This window comes from Vicugna pacos, chromosome 14, assembly GCF_048564905.1.
Source record: "Vicugna pacos chromosome 14, VicPac4, whole genome shotgun sequence".
NCBI classification, from domain to species: domain Eukaryota; kingdom Metazoa; phylum Chordata; class Mammalia; order Artiodactyla; family Camelidae; genus Vicugna; species Vicugna pacos.
Genome location: NC_133000.1, coordinates 55,265,559 through 55,275,636, shown reverse-complemented (window position 1 = coordinate 55,275,636; position 10,078 = coordinate 55,265,559).

The window sequence follows — 10,078 nt, the reverse complement described above, 5'->3', positions numbered from 1 at the left end:
TTATCTCTGAAAATTAAGGTAATACCTATATTAAATCACTAACAGCTGTCATCAATGAGCCAGGTACACTGCAGAGATCAGAGCACTGATCCTAACACAGCTTTAGACCATTAACCATTTTATCACCTGTAAATTCTACATGAGCCTAAAAAGACTAACCTAATTCCAGATTGCAGATTCTTAACCAATATTCTGAGCTCTTAATAATTATCATGCAAATTTCCCTACTAAATATATCATAAGATCTATATCATATTTTTATGAATTTCATTTTTATTTGTTTAAAGAAGCTAATGCAGCTCAGGGAGTGCAAAGTAAATATTTTAATGTTTAACATTTTGTCTAAACTTTTTTAAAGATTAGTGTTGAAAATATGAAGCAAAATGTCTAAGAATTCTGTTGTAAGGCCTTTTTTAGACACAAAAATCATTATGTTACCTAGTAAACCAAAAAGGAAACTAAGCCATATATTTAAAAAACATATCTTTAAAAGGTCCTTCTGTATTTTCAGGCTTGGAATTTGTTATTGGTTATTGAGTCTTTTATAAAGTTAAGAGTGAAGTATAAATTAAAAAATTAGATGTATATTTTCAACATTTATGGAGAAAATAATTTTGAAAATGTCTCATCTATTACAAGCTTTGAACCAAGAACCAAAAAAATGTTTACTTGAAACTTTCTTTAAGTTTTTACTTAGCTTGTCAATTCTCTAATTTACAAAAGAAAATTGCTTCTTTAAATCATGTATTCGTGTGGTGGTACTCATTTCTTTGCCTCTGGTTTTGCGAATTACATAAGACAATTTCCATGAGGTCAAAGGAAAAAAAATAAAAAGTAATGGATAACAAAAGTGTAAAAATGCAGTGATAGATTTTAAAAATCTTTAAACCCAATAACTTGTCAGCGTTTTGAGCATTGGGAGCAGAAATCATGAAAAAGCTATATTAATAAAAAATGGGTGTTTTATGAGAAATACAAAAATATACAAGAGAATCATTTTGCTTAAATGTTCCAGGGGAAAGTCAAGTGGGTATTGAAATTCCAACATTACCATCATTGGCTAACTTCTTTGCCCTAGTGTTTTTTCCTGAAAGAGAAGATTAAACTAGATGATATTTAAGTTCCTTTCCAGATCAAATATTTTGTGATTTTGTAATAAATATGAATAACTTTACAAAAGGGAGAATTGATCATTTGAATGGGTCATCATTTATTTTATGTATTTCATCTCTTCCTCTTATTTATCAACTATGTTTCATTTTATTTTCTGTTGCCATCTTGTTTCACAGCTCAGTACAGGTAATAAACAATTTGATGCTTGATTTTATTAGCCAGTAATTTTCAAAATCTTATCCTCATAATGGAGGAAAATAAGCAAGAACATTAATATTCACAGAAAAAAAGAATGAGTTTTTATTCCTATGAGAAAAGACATTTTACCAAAGTATTTGTGTGTATGAATATGTGTTTGTGTGTGACAATTACACATCTGAAAAGAGGCTTAAAATCACCAATGTTTATAGAAATACAAATTGAAACCAGAATGAGATATCACTGCATCTATCAGAATGATTGAAATTTATGTCTATCATGACAAGTGTTGGTGAAAATGTGGAGAAACTTGAACTCTCATCCACTGCTTGTGAGAATGTAAAATATTACATCCACGTTGGAAAACAATGTGGTCATTTGTTAAAACAAAAAATGCTCACCTATCATATGACCCTGCCATTTTTAAAGAAATGAATATCAATTCCAGATCTCTTTCCTTTAGTCCTTTCGGCAGCCTTTTCCCTAGCCGTGGATATTTTTTTTTCATGTGCATGCACTGATCATTATTCTACTAAATACTTGTGGGAGAGTATCTGTACATCTCCATCTGTATATCTTCCCTCTCTAAGTTTCTCTCTTCTCTCTGCTACTCTGTTCTACAGTTGCTATCTATCTTGTTTTCCCTGGACCCATCAGCTAGGTCTCTTCAACACAGGAAGGTGTTGATTATACTGGAAGATATCCTTCCATGACCTGCAAACCCTATCAAGGCAGTACGTTTGCCAATTACAGGGCTCGTCTTGTTTGTTTCCCCTCTTTGCAGAAACACTGTCCTGCATTCCATGACTTTCCAATGTTTGCAAACTGTTCTTTTACATACGTTTTCTGTTTCTTTAGTTGTTTCAAGAGGTAGTGAAAAATTCCTCCCTGTTAATTTACCTTGGTCAGAAGCAAAAGTGTCTTGTATTAGTTTTTTATGATGTGTTTTCTCTTACACCCCATCTCTAACCCAAGAATAAATGCTACGGCTGCTACAATCAAAACATACTAAGATTTGACAGCTTTAAGTCAGATTATCCTAAGATTTTGCTCTAAATCTACATCACTACTCACGCAGATTGAAAAAAAATGCATATTGATATTTCTGTATCCACATTTGCCGCCCTTCATCCAATTACCCTCACAGCAGGAAGAGTGATACTCATACAAAAAAATGCTCATTACATAAAGCTTGGCTCAAAACCCTTCAATTGATATCCATCTATGCAGAGGGAAAAGCAAAATCTTTTCCCTACACTTTCAGCCCTCTGTCATATCGGCCTATTACTCCTCCAAATTCGTTTTCCTCCAGTTACCCAGACATAACAATCTCTACTGTCCCGAGATGCATGGTCTCTCTTTCCTTCAGCGCCATCTCATCATAGTCTTTTCATGACCTTAAATGCATATTCTCATCAATCTCTCTCCCACCTTGGGATATTTTCATTTTTTACTATAAATGCTAGCACAACTTGATATATTAAATATTAATTGATTGCCTCACACTTTTCCATTTGAATGTTGGAAATAGGACTTACTTAAATTTTGTTCCCAGCCATAACCCCACTTCCACCCGAGGATCCAGAAAAGGCTCTGACACATTTCTGGCTTAAGTAAATATGTGTTAGCTGTATTGAATGATTGAGTCCCATTAATATTTACAACACCTCTCATCTAGGGTCCATCAATCTAATATGAGAGCTAATGAAACAGAGACTCAGAATATTTGAGTCACCCAATCAATGTTAAAGAACTGAGTAATTAATTCTGGACAAAATAAATTATTTTTCTGTTATATATAGCTGCTAAGATATATAAAGTTAAAACATTGACCAAGACAATTGTGATTGATTACACACATACAAAATGAGGTCAGTAAATATTGGTTATTATTTTAAAATTAAATATCAAATTTAAGTTGTAATATTCTATCATTGTGTGAGATAGTTCAACATTGACATTCATGATATTTTACAAATGCTGTTTTGCCTCTTTGTAATCACGTCAGCCATCAGTCACATCTACTAGAAAATAATGGATGCTTTCTATGTGGGAACCTCATCTTGCAAATACGGAATGAAATGAGGAATTATATAGGTAGTCAATGACATATATTTCTTTCTTTTACACAATACCTAATAAAATATCTTTTTTTTCTTTTGTTAGTGTCCAGTGCAAAAGTTCAGTGCAACAATCCCCAATTGTTTTTTTTAACATTTTTTATTGATTTATAATCATTTTACAATGTTGTGTCAAATTCCAGTGTTCAGCACAATCCTTCAGTCATTCATGGACATATACACACTCATTGTCACATTTTTTTCTCTGTGATTTATCATAACATTTTGTGTATATTTCCCTGTGCTATACAGTGTAATCTTGTTTATCTATTCTACAATTTTGAAATCCCAGCCTATCCCTTCCCACCCTCTACCCTCCTGGTAACCACAAGTCTGTATTCTCTGTCCATGAGTCTTTAGATTCCACATATGAGCGATCTCATATGGTATTTTTCTTTCTCTTTCTGGCTTACTTCACTTAGAATGACATTCTCTAGGAGCATCCATGTTGCTGCAAATGGCGTTATGTTGTCAGTTTTTATGGCTGAGTAGTATTCCATTGTATAAATATACCACTTCTTCTTTATCCAGTCACCTATTGATGGACATTTAGGCTGTTTCCACGTTTTGGCTATTGTAAATAGTGCTGCTATGAACATTGGAGTGCAGGTGTCATCCTGAAGTAGATTTCCTTCTGGGTACAAGCCCAGGAGTGGGATTCCTGGGTCATATGGTAAGTCTATTCCTAGTCTTTTCCCAATTGTTGAATACAGGATTCGATATAACAATTAGGTCAATACTGTCAATAGAGATTTTCAAATTATTTCTATCCTTGTAGACTGCTTTATCTCCTTGATCTGCAGAGATGATCCAAACTATAACCATGTAGAGGCAAAAATTTACCCATTTAGTTCTGTCATTTTTGTCTTATATATCAGAAGCTATATTTTTGAAACTGCATCATTACCGAACCATTTCTTTGTGGTAAAAAAATCTTCTTCTTATGTAACAGCCCTATTTATCTCTATTAATTAACTGTAACTCTATAATATATTGTGTCTAGTGGGTGCATAAATTTTCTTTGAGTTAATATTTGCTTGATATTATTTTTCATCATTTTACTTTCAACATTTATGCATACATTTTAAAACCATATTATAGGCCATTGCTGATTCTTATTTGCTAATCCAGACCGAAGATTCTTGATTTTTAATTTGTGAGTTAGTACTTGATATGATAATTGGTCCTATGCTTTGATTTAACTATGAGTTAAATATTTTACACCTCTGTACTTGCAGCTAAAAAAGGACTGTTACTCTGTTATTTTTGCTTTAATAGCATACACCTAGAATTGAATAAATATATGTTTAATGAGTATAAGAATGAATAAATAAATGGATTACAATTAAGCCATCACTGAATTTGACTTATCAGAATTACTTCCATTTTGTTGAACTTGATAAAAAATTAAAGACTGTTATATTATTGAAATTTTAAGATACATATAATATGTTATAAATAATAAATTAAGCCAACCTTTTTATCCACTGTAAAAGATCTAGTATTATTCCTGGGGGAGGAACAGAAATTTTAATCAATATTCTCATTGTCAAATAATTTTCAAGAACCTTTTGGAATAACAAAATTTTGATAAAAAATCCTCACTATTTAAAGATACATATTTTGAGTGTAGGGTTTTAATTTAATAAGTTATAATTGACATTATCTTATTCACTCTATCCAATAAAGCTGGGGTTTGTTTCTCAATTAGGTTAAAATCATTCTACTGATTAGGTAAGTTGTGAGTAGAGTTTTTAGGAAAAAAATAAGTGGAATTTCCTATTATCTCTGCCTTGCTTATAAAGTTTTCATTAGGCAAACTGAAAGCAACTACAGAATAAACAAGGCCTGGAAGATAAGCGATATTAATAGTAACTATTATTTTTTCCTTTTTTATTGAAGTATAACTGACATACAATATTATTTTAGTTTCAGGTGTTCAATATAGTAATTTCATATTTTTACAGATTATATACTCCATATAAAGTTATTATAAAACATTGACTATATTCTTCATGCTGTATTTTTAAAGGGAACTTATTGTTTAGTAGTGTAACTATTTGAATAATCCAAAGTCCACATTTATGAGTCCAACAGTATAAACAAATTTTCTAATGTTTATATTGTGTCACTACTGACAGTAGAAAAGTTTTGATTATCTATTATAAATGAAATTTGTCTTTATGATATTATCTCTATTGGCCAAGTGAATCAAAGTGCAAGTGTCTACAGAAGATGACCAACTCACACATTCAAAAAACTATGCAAAGCCCAAGTCATTAATGCTAAGATAAAACTTCTTCATGCCCTCATGGAAAAAATTTAACATATTTCTACCTTTAAAAGTCTCTGGAATCTTCCTTCAAATTTGACTCCCTCATTTATTATGCAATATATTTCAAATTATAGACATTCAATTGCTGTGATGTTCAAAGTTAACAGAGTCAAAAAATAGAAAAAATGGAGCAAAATATATTAGCAAACATGGCACAAAAGGTAAAAATTAAACATTATGGCTGAAATAGAAATGGCTAATTTGACTTACACAAGTGTAGAGAAAATAAAGGAACTTTAAAAACAGTCATACAAAACAGAACATTAGGACCATTATTTCAGGTATCAAATATTTACAGGAACTTGGTCATATTATGCCCTTTGATTCTCTAGTTTCCAGTTCTCAATAGAATGATCAGCTGTAACCATAGTGCTCCCTCGTGCTCAACCATGACATGCTCTTGCAATTTGAAACCTATCATCTGTACCACAGTCTGATTGAATGCATAGTCTCATTTATCAGTCCTTTCTTAAGACAAACCCAAAGTTGCTAAAATGCTTTTGAATACTGAAAAGTGAACTTCAGACTCCTCCTTGAAGAAAATCTCGACATGTCAGTTTCCCAGGCACAACCAGTTAACTCTCTTCTCTCTGTACCGGTAGCCTTTCTGCACTTCGCTATATGTTTTGCCTCTTCTCAGTATTTTTCCTCTAACATGGACATTTTCCCATGTCTGCATATGGAAAGAGAAAATCCTTTTAAAAACCACAAGTTTAAGCCTTTATTAAAACGTGGCCATGTGAGAATAGCTCTGTAATGAGTGCCATGGGGGACACAATCAGATTTCAGAATTTATAAAGAATGATTGACAAAGGTCAAGTACAGGTTTGTACTGAGAACTGTTCATTGTTCAGATTCTTGGAGGTGAAAGGATACTTAAATATACGAATATAGGACAAAAGTCATTAAAACTGGTGCTGCAAATTAGAAGTCATTGATTGGATAGTCCTGGGTTTAACAAGACAGATGGAAAGCATAATAGTGGCTGAACAGCTTGCAAAGGTCAAAGGGAAAATTGTTTAGTCTTTCTGAGATTGAAACACTGAAAAATGAATCCTGAATCTGCCACATGCACTTTTTGAAATGTGAGCAAAATATTTATTCTCTTTGATTCTTTGTTTCCTTACTATAAAATATGACTAAAACTCTTTTCATAAATGTTTCAGAATTTAAGTAAGATAATACAAATACAATACTTAACAAAGTGGCCTATAAAAAACAAAATATGGAGTGACATCCATTTTTATTAATAATCAGTGGTTTTCTGTTTTTTGCTTTGTGGTTTTTTTGTTTGTTTCAAATTGTCTAATATTAAGTTCACCAGATTTTTGATGAATTAAATTAAAAAATAATTAGCATTGTTGTGATTATTCCACCTGTTACCATGCCTTGTCCAGGCTCCTTTCAGAACATTTCTTAGACTAATTCTCTACCCTGCTTCTTCTATACTTTACCTCCATTCTGTATTATTGAAGTTATAGTGGCTCAAAGCTAATTCCTTTACTTTTAGTCTCTAACTCATTTAAAAAAGTGTGTATGTCAATGCCAGGCAAGACTTCCCTAAGATTAATTCTGCTTCTGTTCAAAACCTTCAATGGCTCCTTATTTCTACAGTAAAATACACTTCAGTTCTGCATTCATGGTCTTCTGTTGAATTTATTGTCTGAAATAATTGGCCCTACTTGATTTCTAAGGCTCCTTCTTATGTAACCTTTCTACCTATCAAATTGACCTATATATTTCCTGCCAAATATGCTCCATAATTTCTCACATCTATTTTTTTGCTTATTTATCTTTTTATCCAGAATGCCCTTTTTTTCTTACAAGTTCAAGTCATGTATATACTTAAGTTCTCCAAATTACTGTCTTGTTGTTCTCAAAGATTTTCCACAATTTGGAATATTGTGGTAACTCTGTTATCTGAATTTACATAATACCTCATCTACATCTTCTGAATGTGTAGATAATTTTAAATCTACATTTCATACTAATTCACCAGTCAGGCCAAGCTCCTTGAGAATGAGTTATTTTTGATTCCTTTTTTGGTCTCCCCAACCAGACCTAGAAAACTTGTGCATCTCCGTGACTGAATGGCAGAACTTTCCTCCTGCTTCCGAGTGTTGATGTCTTTCTAATACAATACCATCCACCTTCATAAAGCAAGTACTTGTCATTCTACAGGATAGCTGACTCATAAAAATTAGAGTTGCAGGGTTCCAGCACTTTGACATTTCTTGAAAAAGAGATTCTGATAATCTTTCTTTAGAATATCATCTGTGGATATAGGATAGCTCATGTATTATGCCTATAAATACAAATGAAAAAACTGACAGTGAGAATCTGTAAATGCACTTGTCAATGCAGCAAGGTTTGCTTTATAAACGATTCGTGTTGCTATGAGATCAAATACTGTCAGTACATTTTGATCATACTTATCCAAGGGCAGCTTTTGCAGGATAACAGTTTTCTCACATCTCACTCTCACCATTAGACAAGCACGGTGGCTTACTGTAAAAGCTGAGCTGCTGGGCTTTGCCTACTCTCAACAGTACTAATTGCATGATGAAAAGACTGCCAAGAGGTTTGACATTTAAATGGAGTTATTTTGCAGGCTTTGGGAGTGGTTGGCCTGTAATGAAGTAGTCTGTGATCCATGATGAAAGTTTCAACAACATCCTAATTCGCTGATGTGACTTTTACTGATTCAAAATTTTCAGTTTTGCAAAGTTGGTTTAAAAAGAATTTTTCTTAAGACAAGACCATTTTAAATGTTTTTCATTGGCATCTATCCCTAATGATAAACAGAAAATGTCATGGTAATGTGCCTAAGAAATGGAGAACACTGAATTGAATTTCAAGGCTTTATTTTACATGGGAAGATTTGATTTCTAGGGCCAGTTTCACAACTTAAAATTTCTGTGATTTAATTAAAAATTTTGTTCCCAGAAACTATGATACTGGAAAAATAAAATATCTGCCTGTATTACTTTCCAGAAATTTAGGTAAGATTAATTGAAATAACAGTTTGTGAACTATAAGGTGAGATAAATACACTGTGAATTACTAATTAAAATTGGAACGTAACAAAAAATTATATGACATTTGGGACAATGTTGAGTAATTATAAAAGTGGGTAAGTATTTTGGATTTATTTTTAAATCATTCTTACCAATAGTCCTTCCTAAAAATCTATTGAATTTTCATTGACTGAATAAAGCAATATAAGATAGCAGATATCAAAAAGAATTCATGTATTAGGGTGGATCAAATAAACACACAGGAAAAACTTTAAACTTCAAAGCAAATGAAAAGGTTTTGAGGATATGGTAATGGGTTTAATGTAAGGAAGAAGTCAGTCTGAGTCATGATAAATCAAAGAAGACATCAGAGGTCAGATTTATCTTGAGCTGACCATTAAATAATTTGTAGAACATATATTTTGCAAAAAAAAAAAAGAAAAAAGAGAAAGAGAATCTTATAAATAAAGCAGGATAAAAAAAAAGCAAGGCCTATTTTATGAATACTAAGGAAAAGAAACATAAGTAAAACTGATGAACAGAGTGAAAAGCAAGCTTGAATTAGTCATAAAGTTCCCACAGACCACAATATGCAGGATTTTGGAATGAACTGCATATCAGCCAAGCATAGATTTTGCAGCGGCTGCAGATCGTAAAACAACTGAAAAACCTCAAAAGACGTAAACCAAAAATGAAAAAGGAAACAAGAAACTCCGTATGAATTGTATAATTTCTGATCCAATTGAAGAGCGGGTCTAGGGCAGAGTCAGATTGTGATTTCCCTAGTTTTAGTTTTATCTTTTCCAATGCACATATATATATGTGGGGATTATATGAAATCTGATGATAGAGGATGACTGTAGAACAACAAGCATTATCACGTCAGCTGTACTCCATCCCATTCCGATAAGGCTCTTAGTAGCCCTGATACCAACCTGACATCAATCACAATAATAAACCTGCTTCTGGCAACTATTCCTCGTCCCCTTTCCTGGTGTGTATTGAGTTAAGGATTAAAACTCAATATTTTTAGAATATTTTAGAGATGGCTTAACTCTCATCAGCATAAGTGGATTTGTGCCTGAGTTGACATGCAGCAAGGCAGGATAATAGAATGGGGAAGAGCCCAGACTCTAGAGAAAGTGACCTGGACTGATCTGCGACGCATGTCTTGGGCACTTTGGGAAAATGACTTTTCCTCTCTAAGCCTCAGTTTTCACCAACGTCAAACTGAGAGGTTCCAGAGTCTCTCAGAAGTTATTTATGTATACGAAATGAAACATTCTTTACTTTTG